The sequence below is a fragment of the Grus americana genome, chromosome 16, assembly GCF_028858705.1.
Source record: "Grus americana isolate bGruAme1 chromosome 16, bGruAme1.mat, whole genome shotgun sequence".
In the NCBI taxonomy this organism is placed as follows: domain Eukaryota; kingdom Metazoa; phylum Chordata; class Aves; order Gruiformes; family Gruidae; genus Grus; species Grus americana.
The window spans coordinates 7,977,688-7,999,931 of record NC_072867.1 but is presented as its reverse complement, the minus strand read 5'-3'; the positions used below and the strand labels follow the sequence as shown (position 1 = coordinate 7,999,931).

The 22,244-nt window shown below is 38.4% G+C and overlaps 1 protein-coding gene across 1 annotated transcript in view; it reads right to left on the bottom strand.

The window, feature by feature from the left end:
* Positions 1–17,535: 17,535 nt before the first annotated feature.
* Positions 17,536–22,244, bottom strand: part of MAPK1 (mitogen-activated protein kinase 1) — a 36,408-nt gene continuing 31,699 nt past the window's right edge. Inside the window, exon 9 of the mRNA XM_054844972.1 lies at positions 17,536–21,714. The gene's annotated coding sequence lies outside the window, so the exon portion shown is untranslated. The remainder of the gene's footprint in view (positions 21,715–22,244) is intronic.

Genomic DNA, 22,244 nt, shown 5'->3' with positions numbered 1-22,244 from the left:
AAATGTCCTACCTAAAGCAGAGAAGTTCACCAGGGAAAGTCACTAGGTTAATTTTTTTTTCCCCCTCAGAATTTGGTTTTATAATCTTAAATATCTACTTTCACTAGAAAATCTAGATCTTTTACTGCAGGATAACAGTAGTAGGAGATTAGAAGAGTTCAGATTAAATAAAAATATAAGGTCAACAAAAAGAATCATCTTGATATGAGCACAGTAATGAAAATGGTGATCATAAGAACAATGGACAGCCAGATTTATTCCTGAAAATTGTGTCTTGTACTAGCCAAGCTGTGGAGAGATAAAGACACTGGATCCATGAAATCCTGACTGTCCTCAAAAACAGAGGAAGCTGCAGGGACTGCAAGCAGCTACTTGCCTAGTTCGGTAAGTGGGGAAGCCCTGCCACTGATTGTTTCTGCTTTTCCTGCTAGCCGTTGTTGGATTTGCAGAAAGTCCTTCAAGAGACCCAAGTGCAGAACAGACAATGGTAGTGTGTGAATATATGTGTATATCTCTCTATATAAAAAGTAACAACTGTGTTTTTCTAATGGGAGAATTTATAACTGTTTCATTTGTGTATTGTGGCACAGTCAATCAGTTACAACCTCTGGAACTGTAGGATTCGCAGATCAGGACCCAAAGGTGAGATACAGTAGAAAAGAAGTCCTAAGACTGGGAACACAAGTGTTTTGACTCATTCTAATATGCTTTATGCTGCTACAAAGGAAGATTCAGGACTGAAAAGCAGTACCAAAAGTATACATTAGAAGGTCTTTCTCTTTTAATTAAAACTGTAGATTTAGCCAGTGGCGTGAGCTGTACATTATATCTCTCAGTCCTAACTCTCAAATTCCCAGTGTTACTGTCTGTTGGCAATCTACCTCAGGTTTGTCTTTATGGGAAATAAGCATAAGCATTTTACCTATCAAATGCAGACTCATTTTTATAGTTAATACTGTGAAAGCACACTAGAGATGGAAAACAGGATAAAAATGGTAGGCAGCCTTAACATTTGTTTGTGACCTGTTTCAGAATTCAGTATTTGGATTTAATTTCTGATTATGAAAGTGCATTGATATACATGACTGGACTGGACAAAATCTGTCAGTGAACTAAAGCCTAACCCAGTAGTTCTTTAACTTCTCCCTCATCTCTGAAAAAGTAGTAGTTAAACTAGCCCAAGCTCCTTTAGTGGGGTGGGATGTCTAGATCATATCCAAAGACTGAAAAGACAGAACTACTCTGAACTCCTGATAGTGACTGGGTAATTCTGAGTGCAGAGAGGGCTAGATTGTGCCTCCAGCAAGATACGTTGAGACTGTAAACAAGAATTGGGCTGCATTTTACCATGAGACTGGAAATGGCATCATCAGTTTTCCAGCCATTGACTCCTGGTAAGTAAATTACACAGTACAGTGGAACATTGGAATCTCAATTTAGCATGCAAACAGGAGTGGCAACACAATAAACCAGCACAACACCACATACAAACTAATTGCATTTTATGATGATCATAACATTTTAAAGCACAAAAGCAGATGCTAGCATGTATTGTCTGTATTTAGCAGTCAAGAAAGCACAAGACACATTTCTCTGTGGCGAAAGATAAAAGTAGCAGAATAAAAAGAACTATGTAAGTTTTTCAATGTACACATACATATTATAAAATCCACCATTTTATAGGATTGCCATCTGTTTCATGCAGCTATAGACTCCTTAGATAATTGTTGGCCAGCTACTTATCTGAGAAGCTAAACCTGTGTGTTGTGAGCCGTAGAAAAGCAGAGATTAATTTTCTGTTGATACATGTTTTGTAAAAATACGTTCTGCATATGCTTGTCCATATATGCAGAAAAGTTGGCTAAAGGCAGGGATTCAAGCATTTTCTGGTTTAGGTTTGTTTGGTTTCTTTTTTTCTTTCTTCTTTTTTTTTTTCCTTCCTCCAATAGGTGTGTTTCTCATCTTAAAACCTAGACTTCTACTTCCATCCTCATTTTATATCCTGTCCAGATTAGGACATCCAGCACAAACATATTCTATCATTTCACAGATAAATAGGGCCAAGGGGATTACTGTAATCATGTGGTACAACTGGCTGTAAGATAGGTGATATTACTTGTCATTTAAACCAGAACATCCCTTAGGAAAACATCCTAGAACATCTCCTGTCTCTACAAATTGTTTATTCCTTGTCCCAGTCATTAAGTACTCTCACTACAAATATATACATCTTATTTCTGCCTTGAATGTATTTAATTTTATCTTTCAGCTGTTTTTTCCTTCATCTGAGGAGACAACAGGACTCACCGTAGATATAAAAGCAAGTCATCCTTTTGAGTAATAGCATTTTATCAAGCAAATTTTTCAATTTCTAAGTTGTTTCTGTATCTCTTCTCAGATCTCTCTCCAAGTTATCAAATGATTTCTTGAACTGTGTATTCCAGCAGCGATCGTCCCTGTCAAGCACAGGACTGTTCTTTTCCTATTTAGTCAGTCTGATGATCGTATCTATCTGGTTAATTGCCAGGCATTCAACTGATTCTTCATTAGGATCCCTGAAGGCATTTCAGAATTGCTGTTCCCACTTCAAGAACGTGAATGCCTGCCTATCCCCACCTTTCTTTCTAAACAAGGAGATTTGCAAAGTTTAAAGCCCAGAGAAGCCTTATTGAGAGGGAAACAAAATATTGATGAGTCTATTACCTGCCCTGAATTACAAATAGCATTTCAGCTACATCAGAGACACTGAGTTGATTTTTTTTTGCTTTTCAGTTGTAACACGACTTTCAATAACTTAGCAGGAACATATAGTAAAGTTTTTCTAACAGCTTAAATGCAAATTCGATTTGAAAATCACTGATGTTTAAGACAATATAAGCAAAATGGGCTTCTGGGAAGAGATAACATGGTACTTGGTCTAATAATAATGTTAGACCACCTCACAGACCCCATCTTACAGATGTTTTTAGACAATGATACAAATATACTTCCTTAGCATTGAATAAGCTGTTGCCATTAATGTGTTATTAATCCGTCAACCTCACAGCAACTCTTTTAATGTATATATATATATGAATGAACAATAGATGGAAGATAAAATGAGCACTACAGATGGTTAACGTCTGTCATTTCTGCAAGCAGTACCATTGTGCAGATCATATGTTATACAAACATGTCTGCTCTTAAGTTGAAAGAAGTAGGAATGTGGCTGGCCTGTTCATAAATGCACTGACACTTTAATGAAGACTTCTGCTACTGAGAATCTTATTATAAGGGGAAAGCAAAAAAAAAAAAGTTAGCTAATTGATTGTAAAAACATTTTCAGCTTAATAGTGTTTTCCCCTGAATTGGTCCAGACATACTGTACAAGTTAAAGCTTGGCTACATTCAGGAAGCATCTCTTGTTGAGAATGACCAGCAGGTCACCTGGAATTTTTCAGACGTGAATCAGAACATAGGTTTTCTTAGTACAGCTATACTCTAGGGAAAAAAAAAACCCCACCAGACAACAAAAAACCAATCAACCAACAACAACGACAGCAACAAAGCCCCACAAGCCTATTTTTTGATTAGGAGGATTGACTTCCTGTGGTAGCCAGCCCATTGTTTAGAGGGAAAAATGCAACAGGGCAGGGTAAAATTTCAAGGCATCACACTATTCTCTAGAATTATACGAAGACAGATGTTATTAAAGAGCTTGTTCTTTTTTGCAATGTCAAGATAACTATACAAAGTAAAAAGTAATGTTGGACATGGAAATTTTCTATCAGAGAAGGACAAAAATAAAAGCTTATATTGTAATTAGTGTGAGTCTAGTGTAACTTTGAAACTGAGGAGGAGACTGAAGAGGAGAACAGTAATAACAAGAGGAAAACTTAGGTGCTCTGTAACTGTCAGAACAGAGGATTGTGCACTATAACTTGACACTGCAGGCAGGCCTGAGGGATTTCTTTTTAATAACTTATCTAAAAAGTGTCTAAAAAGATTGCTGGAAGGAGAACGTACAGAGCAACCCCATCTTCTTGTCCTGCTCACTGGGATTTTTGCTGCATTAACGTCACTGTGGTAGCTGCTAGAGCTGCCTCCGCTGCTTTATTACTTATAATGATACACCTGATTCTGCAAGACTAACCAAAGGGCCTTATTTGCCACCCTTTAATTTTTCCCTCCTCTCAATCTTTCCTTCTTTCTTTTCCTCAAGTCACTTAATTCCATAAACCCCCAGACAATGCAACTGAGACTAAAGACCAGTTTTATTTAGAGTCAAGAAAGAACCGTCACTGATTTTTATTTTTCTTGATCAGATTAGCTGTACGAGTTTCATTTGTGGGTTGGAATGATTTATATATGAATTCTATACCATAACTACTAGATATTTCTGGGTTTTGTTTTCTCCAATGCTATCTCAGTAACTGAGAAGCAAACAATACTCTTAAAGCTGCTGAAGGATGTAGAGACAAAATAGCATGTAACATTTTCTTCAAGTGGGAAGATGTGCTTGGTACTGTACTGGCTCCATCTTGTGGCTAAACCTGTACTGATTTTTTTATAACAGATTGAATCTTCTTACCATCATCCTTATATAAATATTGATAAATAAATGTGTGAACTTCCTTTATAACTTTTAGAACAAATGGGTCAAATGTTTCTGGTAATAGAGACTGGTTAAAGACAAGATTAGCTCAAGCAAGCATTGCCTGTTTCTCTGTGTAACTATAAAAAAATCATAGTATTCGATTACATCCTCCTCATTACTGTTAGAGAAGCCTCAGCCAGGCTTAGTGACAACAAGCATCTATCAGCACTTTTTAACTCCAACCTGCAGGAATGTTGCTGTTCAGTATTCACTTGGTATGGCCAGTGAAGTAGCTTGCCACTTACCTTCAAGAATTGCCTAGAATTTCTACCAAAACATAAGCACAGATGGAGTGTTGTTTATTTTGGCAGCATTTTTTTTCTCTAAACCAAATATTTTTCAAGTGGTTGTCATTAAATAAAATGCTAGTATTTGAAGGGAAGAAAAAAACCACATACCTTTCAATTAACTTCTTCCTGCCATCCCTGAACTAGAAGTGTGTTCAGTAACTGCCCCAATTTGACTGCTTGGCCACCCAAACCATGAACTCAGCATGGGAAAGGACAAAACACACAGCAGAAATTACAGAAGGCTGCCAGCACCTGGACTTACTGACCACATAGCTCAGTAAGTCCCTTGTTCATATCCCAGTTATGTAAGTTCATATTTTGGTGTATAGCACCACTGTATAATTTCTTCAGATGGCAAAAAAAAGTAAGTAGTTCACTTCTAGCACCTTCAGTGTTGGCAGCAGGAAGGCAGCGAGCTGACAGAGTACGCTGGATTTTCTGTTCTGTTGTATATCAGCTGGTATATTACTGAATAGAGCTTCCAACAGTCACATTAGAAATTGCATTCATCTCTCTAAAAATATTGTCAGAGATGCAAGATTGCAGAGATCAAGAGAATACAAATTATGTTTCCAGAAATGGGTACAGAGTTGGTTCTGGGTACATGACAGGATGAGGCTAGTTGCACACATATTTTGGCAATCTTAATATGAAAGACACATCCCCTGATCCATATGACGTGGAAACAAAGAAAGCGCCTGTTTCCAAGGAGTCGCAGGCCCCAGCAAAATATGCCTGGCAAGAACAGTTTCTCTTGCTATGTCATATAGAGCACCCGTGATATCCAAAGGTGAGTGACAAAGCAGCCTTACCTCATAATGTAAGTGCCAAGCTGGAGCACATTCCATATCTAGAACTCCATTTTATATCCCCTACATAAATGCTCAGAAATCTGAAAATAAGTGCAGGTTTGCAAGCCTGACACACAGTGAGTTAATAGTATTAAAGTCTCATTCTTTCTGCTGTACATCTTGCTCATAGCTGCACTACAGTTTTATATGAATAATTCCCTGCTAGATTTTGTACCAAGAAAAAATATTTCCATTAAATAAGTGTGTTGCTTGGTCAGAAGGCACTATGCACACAGTACATACACACTGTGCTGTACAGCTACTCAATACTTAATCTGTTCTGCTCTGGTACTTACATGTTTGTTAAAAATGTTTTCTGACTCTAGCACAGTCACTGCTGTAGCTTGTAGCTCAGTGAGGCAGCACAGGGAAAAGGACAGGAGAGGAATGGGGTGACCAGGCTGTTGCAAAATGGGCTCGGACCTTCTTTTCAACCACAGCATGGTTAGCATTTTAAGTGACTGGAACAAGGGTGGGAGGAAGCTATAAAGGACTTATCTTACATCTGCTCGAGACAGCAGCACCCTGCACTATGCATAAAAGTTACCAGGCATATATCATAGTATGCAATAACAATTACTTAAAGACAGAGAGAATGCTGCTGCTTCACATTCTGCAGTGTGCCAGAATAGAAGGTTGACTGGTAATACAGGGATGAAATGCAAATATTGCAATGCCATCTCCATCAGTATCTAAGTTTTGGACAGGGTGGCACTCGAGTGTATCTTACCCACACTGCCTCTGGGTCACAGTCTTCAGCATCTTTTTTCTGCATCAGTTTATTCAAAAAAAGTTGTCTCAATGCTGGCATACTGTGCAAAATAACTGTCAAAGGTGTGCTTACCCTTTGCTTTTTTGAAACCCATTTTGCATCCTTGGTTTTGCTATTGTACTCCCTGGTATCCTTGTCAAGAGCCTATTCAGCCATCCTGTTTTTGCAAGAGCTTCAAAAATATCCATGTTCCAGTGCCTTATTTCTGGGGTATCTCAAACCTTTAGGCTCTGGAAAAAAGTCACCCAAGACCTCTGCATGGCTCAGTGAGGCACAGGACAGGACCAAACCAGCTGCTCTGGCCAGAGCAAACAAGTACAAGTCAATGTAATTCAGATTTAATCAGAAAAGTGATATCTGCTCTTTTATCAGCTCAAAGAATTATAGAGCAGCTGGAGTACCTATCTGAGCAGGGTGCAAAGCAGTGCATGGAAACCATTGCAAAGCCTTCAGAATAACTATCGGAACCAGCAAGATGCCCTGACCGTTAGTATCCAGAAACTTCCTGCAAGATGCTTTGCTCTTGCTGCAAACAAGATTTTGCAATCCCTTGGATATTTCTACAAGAGAGAAATCAAGTCACATATAAGCAGGGGGTTCAAAACATAGCAACGGCTTAGTAAAGTTAATTTTTCATGTTATCAAGCTACAATACTGTTTTCTCTCAGTCCTTTATCTTGAATTGCTCTTTTGATACTTATGTCAGTATGTATGAAGAGGGGTGGATGGGTACGGAGACGTGAAGAACAGATTGTACAAAGTTTGACAATCATAACTAGTATAATAATCATCATTAATATTTATATTAAGAAAGTACCCAATGCTTCACCTTGCTTCTGTGCTTCATTCCCTAACATAGTGGTGTGCTTTATTCGTAGGTGGTTGGAATTGCTTGGATCCACACCAGAAACTGGGAAAATAAAGGAAGAATGATCAAATCAGTCCCCATGCAACAAATTTTTCTTTTAATCCTCATTTCTACTGCCTTGACCAGTCATACTACACACCCACTGTGAGGCTCAGCATGCTTTAACAAAAAAACCCCCAAAACCCAACACACAAAAAAACAAAAGAAAAAACCCACCTCAAAGCCCAAAGAAAAAAAACCCAAACCCTAAACCCTACTACATAAACCCATAAATCATTCCCTAACAGTTTTCAGACAGATGTTCCTGCTCTAAACTGTTACTAGGTTAGCCTTTGATAAACATTGGAGCTATAATTCTAGAGGATTTATACGATATTTTTCAGAACACTCTGGGTACTATTATTATAAATTTTGCTCTTTAATGATCATCTTTAACTGTCGTTCAGTGAGGTTTTTATTTATATAAATGATATGCACAGCAACTTTCCACCAGCAGATGGCACGACCAGAGACCACAATCATTCCAACAGTTGTACAACTGCTGGAATAGGCAGGAGAGCTTTGAAGCACGTAGGTCTAAACTGCAGTTATGCTTTTCCTTTCACAGCTTTTATTTGGATTTTCACAGAGGCAAGGTTACCAGTGGAAGGCTGAATAAAAAGTATTATTACATCCTTTCTAGGGCCAATTTTATCTCTGTTCTTTTTCCTCTCTGGAGACTCTATAGCCCTGTTGCTGAAAATTTGACCTGCAGACAAAATTATTAGTGAATGTTACACAAAATGGCTTTTGATTTCTAGAACATAAATTGTCTTTATGTGTAAAATCCAGTGCTTGAAACATGCAAACAAGTAGCACAAGGAGAATGAAAGCTTGGACCCAGAGCAGGAACAGCACAAACCATGGTGGTGCCAGGAAGGGCAGCCAGAACAGCAGGGAGGGTTCATTGTTTGCATCTCTGCAGTAGCTAAAGGCTCTGTACAAATGTGAATTGCATTCCTTGCCCCCAATATCTTCCAGTCAAAACAGAAAAAAGAATGTTGTGAGGGATAGCGCCCTGTATTATTAGTACACAGGCAACGTGACTGAAGTATGGGTGAAAACAAAAGTGAAAGGGTGAATTGCACGACTAAATCTCTGACTTTATCAGTGACTGCAAAAATTAGCAGTGTAAGGCATAAGGAAGTGAAAACTAAAGATCTACAATTTCCTACTCTTCCCTGAGTAGGTCGTCTTCAGCCCCGTGCAGTCCAGGTCACCACATCTTCATTGCTGTCAGCAGGGGTTGGACCAGGTGACCTTCAGAGGTTCCTTCCAACCTCAGTTTTTCTGTGGTTACCTTCATTAACTTGGCATACATTTGACAAAAGCTAGCATGTAGTTGCAAAGAATTGCAGGAAGTTCTCATGATGGACTGCCTGTTCTCCAGCTAAGGCTGGGCATTAATCTGACCCTAGGACAACCTTTAAGTCTGAAAGGACTAAAGGAAAAATTAAAGCAAGAAAATAACTGATTACAGGAGACAACAAATGGTAAAAGGGAAAATCATTGCAAGAGGGTACCAGGTGGAGCACCTCTGACTGTGCCCATTACTTCCTGAAGGAGGCAGGGCACTGAGTTAATCCAGCTTTTGGGCTGGTGTAATAAAACCAACATGGCATTGGAAAAAAACACCCAATAGCATTGTAACTTCTGCTGACTACCAAGCCCTGGAAGCTGACAGCCCATGATTTAGTTGCCAGCAGGATACAGGAATTGTGTTTTTAGAAGAGCACGAGCTAGGTTTACATTATCTATTTTCCTCAAGCTTTTTAGATGTTAGCTAGCTCTTCACCGCCTAAGTAGGTACAAAGGGTATACAGATGTTATTATTATTCCTGAACAGGCCACACAGAGAGTTTGTAATTTTTACTAGTTTACCCAAAGATTATTTTATTCTAAAGACATTTCAGGGTGTGGAAGGGTGCACTCCAAAAAAAAAGGCAATAATGTTTCCCCTCCTCCAAATTCAAGTAGAGTTAGCAGGCAATAGCAAGGCAGGATCACTGAAATGCAGTCACACTTCTTTTCACAGTGAAAATTACTAGGTGTTCAATGATTCATACATTCAAGTAAACCCAAAATATACACATGCCAAATTTCAATAATTTAACAGAAAAATGTAATCATGAATCCACTCTCAGTGCAAGTGAATGCCAAGGCAATACCTGAATATCCTGAATAAGCACCTTAAGAGCTGAAATGGACTCTCCTGGTTAATTAATTGCTATCTTTTTTGAGGAGGTGTGTGGCAATTTGCAGATAGAAATGTTTATGAAAGAAATGCCACAGGCTTCATTGTTGCTGCCCACCTCCCTACCCACAAAACATGCCTGGGTTATAATCACCACCTTCAGACAATCTCTGTTGCACACACAAATTTCATTCAAGAGCATTGTTTTTGAGACATTTTTGTTTTCTAGAACCTGTTTGTTTGGGTTTTTTGTCAGAGATTCCCTTCAGTAGCTATCATGGACATTACATTTTATTCTGAAAAGAGTTGTATTTGTTTTGAGTATGTTTATTCTTTGAACTGTTTAGTTTAACACGCTTGATGTAAATAAACTCAATTACCCCTATGGTAAAAGGCCACAAGCTACTTTGTCACAGCTCCTGCGTTGAGAAACAGTTTGATCTGCGTTAAGTGGAACCGTTTCCAGGTAAATGTTTCCATGTGGTATTTGCCTCAATTCACTTAAATAACTTGAAAAGAATCAGGCTCCCAAAGACTGTATGTAACAGTTGCAGGGAAGGAGACTTAAAAGGAAGAATAAGGTGAAGAATTACAGAAGCAATTGAAAGCTGAGAAGCAGAAATATTATCATATCCAGTCATTGAAAACCAGGAGCAACACTGAAAGGTCATTTCTTTCTCCCCCAACTTGAAAGGACTGATTTGAATGGAAAGCAATTTTCTTAATTACTTAATAAAGGTATGAAGGGAAGGTGTAGTCAAAAATACATGTATGTGTTAATACAGCTGCTTTCAACAGGCTAACTATGATTGGCAGTATCTGAAATAGAGTGACGAAGGAGTCTGGCCCAACTGTTGGTTGCCCGCATCTTGAAAGCAGAGGGCAAATGATTTGTTCTTTGCTCATTTGTTTGGCACTATTTAAACTCTGAACACAGCTAACATTATGGGACAGCACCACATAACAGTTTTTGGCTCACCAGTTGCTTTTAAAAGAGCTGCAACTTTTCTTAATTGCTTTTCCCTTCCTGGGCAGTTTCAGAAGAACTCCAAACTAGATGTGCAAGTGCTGCATGCCTGCCACTGTAGCTCTGTCACCCGTCCCTTCAAATAACTGTACTGCAGATTATTAGGACAGTTATTTTTAAAAAATGAATGCACAAAATGTTTGCTAAACCTGAGCAGATTTCTAAAAACAGTTTCTTCTAAATTAACACGCTCTTGATGACTGTCACCACAATACACAAGGAAAGCAAAACATCTGTTCTGATTTATCCTCTGTCAACTCCATTGTACAAAACAAAGTAAGCACAGGCAAAGGTGCTTGCCAAGGTTTTTATTACTGTCTCACAAGGAAATGTCATTTGCCTAGCAAAAAACTCAACTCTAATAACTACCAACAGTTCTCACAACAAAAAAAAAAAAAGGAAAATAACTGATTTCACAATTAAAGTTGGAGTGAGCTCTCCTTCCAGATGAACTTGAAGAGTGGAAGAGGGAGGAAATTCTAATCAGTCACAGACAAGGTATCAACAAGCAACATCATTTCGTCTGCACAGACAGGAAAACCCACGGGATGAAGCCAGAGGGACAGGGAAGAGAAGTGCACACCCCCATAGAGGTACCCATAGGAGGAACAGTGTTAAGGACCACGTATCTCGAACAGCCTATCCCTCTGCCTCCCCACCCCTGTGCAGGCATGCTTTTCAAAAAGAGCCTGTTGCCATAGTATGGAGTAGAAGGTGGCTTTTACCTGCACACACAAAAGACAGCTGACGGGAGCCTCAGGTAGTTGGGAATGACAAGTTGCTTATCTCTCCAGCACTGCAGAAAATTCAGCCATTTGAGTATTTTCTTAAAGTATTTGATAGGACTAAAACATTCATTCCCCAAAGAAAAGCCATGAAAACCCTTAAACATTAAATTTTATCTACACCAACCAATGACAGGCCCTCCACAATTGCATACATGAAGGCAAATTGTTCTGAAGAGCTTAATATCTGGCTGCTAATTAGATCTCAGGACTGCTTTCTAGAAGAGAAAGGGAGTGTTGTTCATAAACACGTCCCCGCCAGCTCCTGGCAGTGCCTACCATACCTTTTCTCCTGCCTGCACACCCCTGGAGCCAGCCACACAGTTTGTTGCTGCATTTCTGACAGCATGCCAACCACGAAGGGAACGCTGCAAGCAGTGTATCTGGTTTTTTAACTAAAACATAGCACTTTGTGTTCTCTTCACAGGTCAGACCTCTTCCACTTTTTTTCTGCCACCCTCTCAATTGGATAGGAAACAGACAGTCCTTTGCTGGAGCTGATAGGCTCCAAGGACAAAATGCTACCACAGCAACAGTTTCCTAATCAGCTTCCAACTGTAAATAATCTCACATTCTTTACTTGCTATACAAATCCTGAGAGATATTTACATAAAAATGTATTATTGCTCTACTGACAATCAGTTTGACATAAGTGTTGATTTGCTGTCATCTAGCAAATTATGTTGCAAAGTTACTGCCTAGAAATAATTGCTGTCAATGGTGTAGTTGCCTGGAACTTGTCACTAGGACCAGATTGCTGTGGAGGCTAGTTACCAAAAGGTTTCTTGTAAAAGACAGAGACACTGGCTTTATAATCACTAAGTGCAAAGTATAGGTCCTTCAGGAAAGCAGTTAAGATTTACAGCCAAGGTAATGTCACACATTTACAGAGCAGCACCACAAATAACTTGACCATGTGCTTCAGTTATTTTATTTACAAGTTACCACATGACACCTGTAGTACTACAGTTTTTGTAACACCATTAGCAGTAAAATAAGTCACATCTAAGAAGAGTAGGAGGCAGCAGAGAAAAATGTGCACAGAAAACGCAGAAAAGCTATTCAGTTATAACCAAAAGTAGATATTTTTCTACAGACCTTGAAAGCAAGGAGGAATATACACGGTGAGAAGAGCAAGTTCTTCAGCCCTGTTATTTCTACAGCATTAAAATTTTTGTACAGTGACACTTTAGTATGACGAATACGACGCACTAGCAGTCAAATGCAAGTGGAGGGGAGGTAACTCTCTTAATAGCTTGCCCTTGTGAGCACCCAGAAAGGAAAAAGAAAGCTCCCCTCTTTTAAGGGAAAGTTATCCAGGGCTGGTTTACTTGCAGAGCCAGTAGCACAGAATTGCTACTGGGGGGCCGGGGGGGGGGGGCAGGAGGGACAGAACTTAAGACTAGAGAGTTCCCATGCATTGCATATTGCCTGCGTGGTCTTATCAGGTCTCGAGTTAAGTAGTTGGTGAGCAAAACCAGTTGCAGCATTCCACAAGTCTTTTTCAGTGCCGTGATCTAATAAGGCTGAGCATAGCTTAGCAGAATCCCAAAACCAAGCAGAGCAAAAAAGCCCTTCCGCTCTCTTATAATCCTTGGCTCTAACGATGCTGGTGCTGAGCCTGGGCCTTTCTCAAGAGGAAAATTGTGGAGGAACAATTCTGGAGAAACACTCTAGATCTAGATGTATTCTGATGATAAGACTCAGAAGAAAATAAGTTTAATGCAGCATCAGATGCAACCCTTTTCTGCTTCAAAGTACAGCATCAGCTTCCAGAAAGCACACAAGTATTATTCAGGACCCTTTTTTCCCCCTCAGACATCTTTAATAGCCTGGAGCAACTGTCAGTGCACACGATCCATGCTAGCTGCAAGCCCTGGAAAGACAATGAAAATAAAAGCTGCACAGTACTAATTATTTCCACTACTAACTACATACAGGATATATTGCTTTTGGTACAATGCCATTTATTGTCACAAGAAGAAAACCAGTGATTAAGTTGAGCACACATGAATTATGCAGACCTTTGCCATGCTGGAACAACAGTGTATTATATTCAGAGAAATGTCACCAAGTCAGCTGTAAAAACAGCTTAATACAGTTCTCCCAAAATACCAAACATACCCTCAAAAACAAGTTTATAAATTAAGTTTAGCTACAAAAGAATGCTTAAGAAATGACCACAGTTTCGTTTTGGGTTTTTTTTTTTCTCCTTAATCCCCACACTTTTGTCTGGAGAGCTGCACTTTTGCTGCAGGTGAGAGCAAACACAGAATTAAACCACATAGCTATAGTGACATGAACAATATTCATTTAAGTATTTTTGAGTGTGTAAGCTGGCCTGCAAAAGTTTGTGTTCCCTCCACATCTGTGGCATACCTATTCAAAAAGCCTGCAGAAGTATATACATGTACAAAAACTAACAAAAAGCTTTTTAAAAAACACAAAATGCATTAAAAAGTCTAAAGTTTGAACTCTTCAGTCTATTATGTCTCAATTACAAGTTAGAATATTTGCAAGTTTTAACACTTCCAGGAATATAGAAAGTTTTTTTAGTCAAAATTTCCTCTTAAGTACTAGCTATTGAAATCAAAGGTGAACTAGGAGAAAGGCTTGACTAAAAAACCTTCCCCTGAATTGTTCAGCTCACTTGTGATATGATCAGTGAGCCTCAAGCCTAAATTCTGAATATTCAGCATTTTTGCATTTGCAGTTTTAAGGCAGAAAAACATCTTCAGAACAAGCCATTTAGTCTTGGATCTAACAACAAAAAACCCTCTAATAAGTGCATCTCAAGTCTTTGAGTAATAGCAAATTTTAAAAAATTCTATGGCATTCCCTTACAGCTTTGGGGTTTACTGTTTTTTTGCTAGAAAAGCCTGAATTTTGAAATAGTTGAAGCATGCATCATGGCTAGAGAGACTAAACTTTTGTGTTATTTCTGGGTTGTGTATTCAAGGTCAGCATTAAATTGCAAGGTGGAACGAACAGATCGCTATACTGCGTGACGCCTTGGTTGGTGCCATCATGAGCACTGCACGACTGCAGGAGAGGAGCTGCTCTGCGCTGCCCAAAGCCAGTGGCTGTAACCAGCAGCTACCTGTAACCAGGGCCCAGCTCTGTGAAGCACAGCTGTGTCCTTGGCTTAGCTTTACAGAAGGAAAAAAATTAAAAAAACAAAGCAAACAAGCTGTGAGACTGTAGGTAATCTACAGCCATGCAAGATAAAGAACAGACCAAAGAAGTGAAGTCATCGAGTCAGTCATAGCAAAGGATTTTGGAGAAAAATACCAACATGGAAAGTGCAAAACCCTGAGGAAGAGAAGCGTCACTGGAAGACAGAGTTACTACTCAGCAAGATCAAAGGTCAGCCCAGTCCAAGCAGCAATGAAGAAGTAGGAGAAGTACGATGGAGAAGTAGGATTTCAGTTGACAGCCAATACAGCTGATTGTCGCACAAACTCATGGAAAGACTCACAAGATAAAGTATTTTTTAACTCTGTATTTTTAGATGAGAAAATGCTGCAAACCCAACGTACTGTCAAGGCATTTCTTGCTCTTTTCTGGGAAACCACAAACAGAATAGTTTTGGGTTCCTTTTTTTCAGCCTTCACGTACAAATATAAGCTACCTCCGTACCAAGTAAGATGAAAAGCTAGAAGGATCACACAGTTCTCTGCCACGCTAATTAATTAGATGGAAAGGGAAGGAACTTAAGGAAAATTGGCTTTGTGCGTGTTAAGAGGAAGATGAGAGGCAATTTTAGGGAAGTAGCAGGAAGCTTTCAGTATTCACGAGGTATTTAAAGATTTAGAGTCAAAGAGAAAAGTTTGAACCAGGAACTGTTGGACTTTGGGCAGAAGTTCCCAACAGCAGCCAAGAAACCCTCTGGAACAGAGTTTCCTGCCACATCTTAGCCAAATGCATTGTTCCTTTCTGTTCTTAGGTCTGTTTTCATATTGCCTTCCCAGAAATCCACAGTTACCATATCACATGCTGTGCTTCCAGCAGGAAGTCTTGGGAGACCATCCAGCTTTCTTGCTTACCTCTTCAGTAGATATACAGTTTAACTAGTGGGATCAATAATCCACTGTTTATCATCAGAAATCTCACAAATCCTATAGAAGAAAGATTTTTTTGAAACAACTGGGACTTGTTTAGACTCACTTTGAATAGGACGACAATGAGAAAAGTAAATTGTGAATAGCAAGATATACTGAAAAACCAGAGTTCTGGAAAACAGCTCAAGGAAAGTCGTCAGTGTTATATGGGGGAAGACAGAGGGGTTACAGAACAATTCTCATCTCTGACTTCCAAGAGAAGCCTTCACATGAGCACCACATGAGTGGGGCCACATTTCTGATAGGGAATGTGACCACTGGCCACCTCTAGCACCTGGCAGAGCACCAGGATATTCTTTTGCAGGCTCACTAAAGCCAACTTTGGAACCGGAGTGCAAGCTCTAGAACTCTTCTGAAGCTAGCTGAAGAGTTTCGTGTGTGGTAAAAAGACACATCAGAGTAAGATACCCACTAAGAGATAATGGCACATATTGATAGGATGAAGGTTGTAAGTCTTCTACAAGCCTCAGATGTTTTTCGTATTTTTTAAGCTTGTCAAGTGTTACATATATGCAATTTAGTTGAAAGAATAACTGAAAATGAAACATGCACAACACAAGCCGGCATCTTTGGTCTGCAAAGAAAGTCCTGGGGTCAGAGCTGTACAAAGCTTGATGCCATCAAGCCTACACTAGTATCTCTTCAAATAAACAGGGCTTGCACTCAGTAGTTCCTCACCAGTCATACGAGTATGTGAGTGCACCGTCTCCCCCCGCGCAGGCAGCTCAGCTTCCCAAGCACACGGGGGGTCTCAGCAAAACAGCCCAGCCCACACACACCATAACCTGCCCAGACCCAAGCACCCATCTCTACAGTCCTTGGCTCCAACAATTCAAGATTGCCCATTATATCTAAAGTTTACAGATAGAAAGGATCAGTGTCCAATTCTCATGAAATACAGAAAATATGCACTGCATTTCAAACTAACCCTCCTTAAACAAGGATTGAGAGAGTGTCAAGTCAATCAGTAGCTTGTCAAAACCTCCACTGAGACAAGCTGCAGCGTAGTTACACCTTGAAGTAACGTACTGAAGTACACGCTATTGGGAATACAGTGTTCTGCTAGAGGGAACAAAGAAAGCAAGAGGCAGCTAGTCAACAAAAAAGAATGAACACACATAAACCTATCTACAGCAAAAATGAAATTCTGTAATATTCTGGGAAAAAGTTACATATTCTGCTGTGAAAGCCAAAGAGGGGATGGAGAGATGAATTTGGCAAGCCAATTCTCCGAGTTGTTACAGACCTGTCAGTTATGGCTAAGCTCTCTTTAGTTTCAGGTCACATTTTCTGGTTTCAGATTAATTAGAGAAGTTTCTAGCTGCCATTATCCAACTACACCTTTTAAGAGTTCAGTTCTTTGGCACAGCCTGATTTTAGGCTAAAAAATTTTTTTTTAAAAAAATCATTAAAAGCCCATGACCGTGATGTAAGCTTACTCGCATTGCTCGCAGAAATCACACGTTTTAATCCCTTGGCCTGAGAAGAACCTTTTTGTAGTAAAATGAAAACATTTGGTCTCTATGGATTGCTCAAGTACTTATTTTCAAGATTTCATGGGAAAAGTGCAATAACTATATGAATAACAATATAAAGTGTCAAAAAAGCCTGTGAATCATCAGATACAGTGGAATCTATTTCCATTACTCTGTGCTCAACAGTTCAAAATACTGATGATTTCATAACTTTCTTGTACCAAAGATAAAACATTTCTGCCTGTCTATAAAGAAACTTCACCTCTGGTTTTTTGGATGGCTTCCCTAATTTAATTTCAAGCTGGTATAGTCTTACAGTGGAACAAGCACACTTGAATATTCACAAATATTAAATGTAGGCTACTCACAACTGCAGTGTCAAGTGTCAGTCATTGTTTAGATAAACTAATGCAATACACATCAGTTCATTTTAAAGCAAAATTCCAGTCATTCTATATATGCACAGTACTATGCTGATTTGGTAATACAGGGACACAATTTAATGATTTTCTTTGCATTTGTTTTTACAAGATTCAAATGCCAAAAACAAAACAGAACATTAAGTTACCTGATTTTAAAAAAGAAAATCACATACGTTTACAACATCAAAAGAATAAGACGAAATATAAACCTTTGCTACTTACAATTGATCTATACAGATTAACCAAATCACAAATCTGTCACAATATAAACGTTTAATTGTTACAATGAATAAGAACATACAGAAAATGATTTATTTTTTTTATAAAATCTTCCTTTGCTTTTTTATTTTAAACTTACCATTAACTAAATTAGCTATGCAGGACTTGTGGGGTACATGACTAAGAAGGCACCAACAGTACAAAGCAAAGACAAAGCAGTTCGAGTATTTTAAGAGTGCTCTACACTGATACAACACAAGAAAAGGCAACAATAGTAAGTAAACCAGCTGCAACCTTTAGAAATTTGTTCTAGATTTACAAAGGTAGTCCAACTTTTACATTTCCTCCAATGTTTCACTTAGTTTGATCACAGCACATGCTACAAAAAACATTGTAAGCTTCACTTTACTAATGTGCACTTTTCACTAATTTAGTGTCTTGATTTCAATTGTTAACTAAACCATTTTGAACCACAAATGTATTTAAAACTTAGTAAAAGGATTGTTTGGACTTTTTTTGTTTAAACCACTGCATTTACAAAAATATTTCCCCTAAAATCCGGGATTGCTTGAAGACATTGCTGTACAAATATAAAAGTACTATGCAAGGGACCAAATTCATGAGTATATGGTGTGTATGTATAGACCTATATTTATACCATATCACTGTGCTGTAACAACACAATAAATTTATCAATAACCAAGGACTATATAAACTACACTAACATAAGCAAATATATATTAATAAAGTTTAAATCTATAGTACAGTTGCTCAGCAAACACCTTCGACATGGTATAAATATATCGTAGCATATTACAGTGGGCAGCAACAATAGGTTTTTCTTTTTCTCATTCTGTAAGGAAAACCACACTCAACTCCTTGGGTTTCATTTGGCCACTGCTGAGTTATGTCATCACTGCTACTCCTGAAAGCTCCCAGTGCACCACACTGCTCAGCCCATGTAGTGTGTTGTACACTTCAGATCTGATAGAACGTGTGATATTGATGAGGAAGAGTCTGGCGACAGTCAGGACAGCAGAGTAAGATGCTTATTTGCCAAAGCATCCATGAGAATTTTATGTTTGCATATTTTTCTTCAGCTGTAAGGTTGGAATGTTTTTGATAATGAACTGTTTACATTCCTTATTCCCAAAACATCTTTACCATGAACTATGCATGTTACTTTGATTAAGAGTTGCTGTTCTTCACTCTAAAATATAAAAACTACATAAAGAAAAAAAAAAGTCAATGTAAAATGATGAAATAACCGACCTAACACAGTGTTATAGGCACCTTCTTTTAAACTGTTTTCAAACTCCAACACACACAAAAAAATGCTTCTCCATTTGACGCATCAACAAATTCAATCCAACAATGTTTTCTGAATTCATTAAAAGACTGATGACTGTGGTTACTGGTAGTGATAGATGCCAATTGGATTCAGCCAAGAATAGCTAAGGAAGAAAGCCCCAAAGCACCAGATGTTAGGTAAAGCAAACCCTCGGCTTCTCATTCTGAGAGACAGAATGCAAGGGTAAGTCTACACCTCCACAAAAATCCAAAATTAAAGAAAGTATTAAAAACAAAATTGGGAAAGAGAAAGATGAAGTAAGCTGCCAAAGTTCTTCCTTAATAGATTTCTTCCTTAATAAATTACAACTGAGGTGTTACAAACTAATTTCAGTAACAGTCATCTTTCCAACCATGCCAAAAATGATTCCTGTAGTAACAATGATCGTACAAGTAGCAGAGATCCTAGAAATACTTCAACTTTTCAAAACTGAGTGAGAAAAGCATTTTGGTAAAGATGTGTAGAAATGTCAAGAGAGATTTCTACACTAGTATCAACAGTCAAGTGCATATTTCTATAGAAATGTTTTTAAGCATAGGTTCCATACCACAATTCAATGGTCACTTGTGCAGTGTCCTGACAATGCTCCTAATATGTTCCCCGCAACAGAGATTTATGTACCACAGGAACTTCCTAATAGAAAATGCCCTTTAGATGAACCCTTGCTTATTAAAAATTAGTTTTGGCAGACTACCACTTAAAGTAGAAGAAAAAGAAAATTTTGAAATGGACTCTTGTAAGCACCCTTATCTATTGAAGTCTAAGTTAATGGCTTTCTAGATTTCATTGAAGAGCAGACTAAATGGTATGAGGAAGCCTGGAGTTATTAACCAGCAAGCATCCTTATAGACTACAGTAGCAATTGAACCTGATTTCCATTCAAACACATTACCCAAGAGGAAACCAAAAACTAATTCTTAATGTTAATGTGAAGATATAAGATTTAAATTTATTTCCAGGAATTACAAGTGCATTTTGTTCATATTAGCAAGCAGTCTTTATACAATCCATTCTTCACTGCTGCCAAAATAAAATGAGAAAAAGACAGCAGAGATATGAAAAGCTAAAAATAGAACTATTTTTCCTAAGTTATTTGTTGAATAGCATTTCAGTTGAACACAACTCAGAGGTAACAATAGATTATTTTTTTTCTCAATCATAGGCATGTGGCACTTAGACAATCATCTTTGCACAGAAAGCTTTAACAGTCATGCGAGGGCACAGTAATTATTTTAAACAAGGCAAATTTTTCACCACAGAGAGCAGTGGGGAAAGAAAAGGAGGCACTGCACTGGAACATAACACCTAGTAAACTCCACATTATACAATTTCAGTAACAAATACTTGGAAAGATCATTAAAAGGTATACAATTTTAAACATTATTTAGTGCTAGCTTTGTTTGGTTGTCCTAACTCAGCATTATCAGAAAAGTTTGATAGTACTTGACAACAGAACAGTACTTCATGTCACGAGCTCATGGAGGCTTGATTACAAATCACCATAGTGTAGGTTGCAAGAAATGAACTTGAGATGCTGACATGCTGTAGGAGCAAAAGTAAAATCAAACTTTCTCATTTAAAGATGCAGTGTTCCTCTCTGCAAGTATTCTGAACGTCAGTGATTAAATTCAAATGCAAAAACTATCAATCCTCACTTGAAGCATTTCATTGGTATGCAGGATGTAGACTGAGTTTATTAACATCATATTTTGGTTTCTCGCTTGCCACCAGATATGGATGCCTTCCACAGAGAAAAGCATTCACCATTAGGTCATCATGCCGTTATGTTCTTTGTTAATCTTCCACCACACGGACAGTAAATGTAAGTTGGCGAGCTGCCACTCATTCTCTTTGCACAAGTCTTATAAACACTACGACATGGTATGAACTTTGGAAGTACTATGCCTCCAACATGGTTAAACTTTAAATGATCACTTTTAGAAAAGGCAGGGAGAAAAAAGTACAAATTTTGTCAATACATGGAAAAAATGTTTCTTAGATGAATTCAATTAAGTTGGGTTCCCATGTGGCTCTTACGCTGTATAGAATACCTATATGTACAGCACAGGACACCCAAACAAGTGCATAAGCAAGATTAACATGAACACTACTTATGCTGTAATCCATAGCATAATGGTATAAATTCCGCTGGATGCTAACCATTTCTGTTTAAAAAGGAAGTGCAAAAAAATCTGGGATGTCACTGACTTAAAGTGCCCTGAATAGTAGCTTTTCTAAAAAAAAAATTAAAAAAAAAAAATGCCAGCGACTTCAGCAAAGTCAGAAAAACATAGTTCATGGTGTAAACGTCTTACAGGTTAATGAATTATCTTCTTGGACATTGATCCAGGAGTGAAAGGAACCACTGCATCTTTCAAACCAGAAAGCAAGCAGTTAAAATACGGCCAGCAGTAGGTGCACTTACAGTACAGTACTGCAACAGGTCAACAATGGGCATTACGCATAGGAGTGTCAATTACAATTCTTCAGGCTTAAAAGATTCATTGAAAGCATGAAAAGCCAAAACTACCAGGAACTGCCCTCCTGAATGGCTCAAAGGAGTTAGTGGATAAGCTGAGAGAGGCCACAAGACATGACCAACAATAAAGAACTGGGAAGAGGAACAGCAACGTTTGAGCATGCCCAGTCCTTTAAGTCCTTGCCCTACAAAAAAGAGCAGACACATATTTCAGTGAAGAAAGTTTTAACATCACCTTTTAAAACAAGCATACTTTCCTATTTCTGTGCTTTATGTACACTATGTTTACCATGAGTCAGAGACAGCAGTACCAATTAAAAAAAAAAAGTCAGAGACAGTGGATATCAATACATTTTAAATTAAAATTTTCAATCTTTAAAAGATTTGGAAGATTAATCATAACTATGAAGTATATTATTTGGTTGTCTGAATAATCTGTTATTTTCACATTGCTTCTCAACTCTACAAAACTACAGCCAAGGGGGAATTTTGAATCTCAAGAAATAAGACACCAAGAAGAGCTAGCTGATAAAGTACAGGGGGAGGGTGTAGGGGGAGTAGAAATGCAGAGAAAGAGACTGTCACTGTCCATTTGAAGCCCAACTCCTGGGGGCTGGCCCTCACTGGGATGTGGAATAGCTAATAATTCCGCTACTCATGTTTAAACTGTTGTGATGTGGAATAGCTAATAATTCTAACTACAAATGACTAGGAC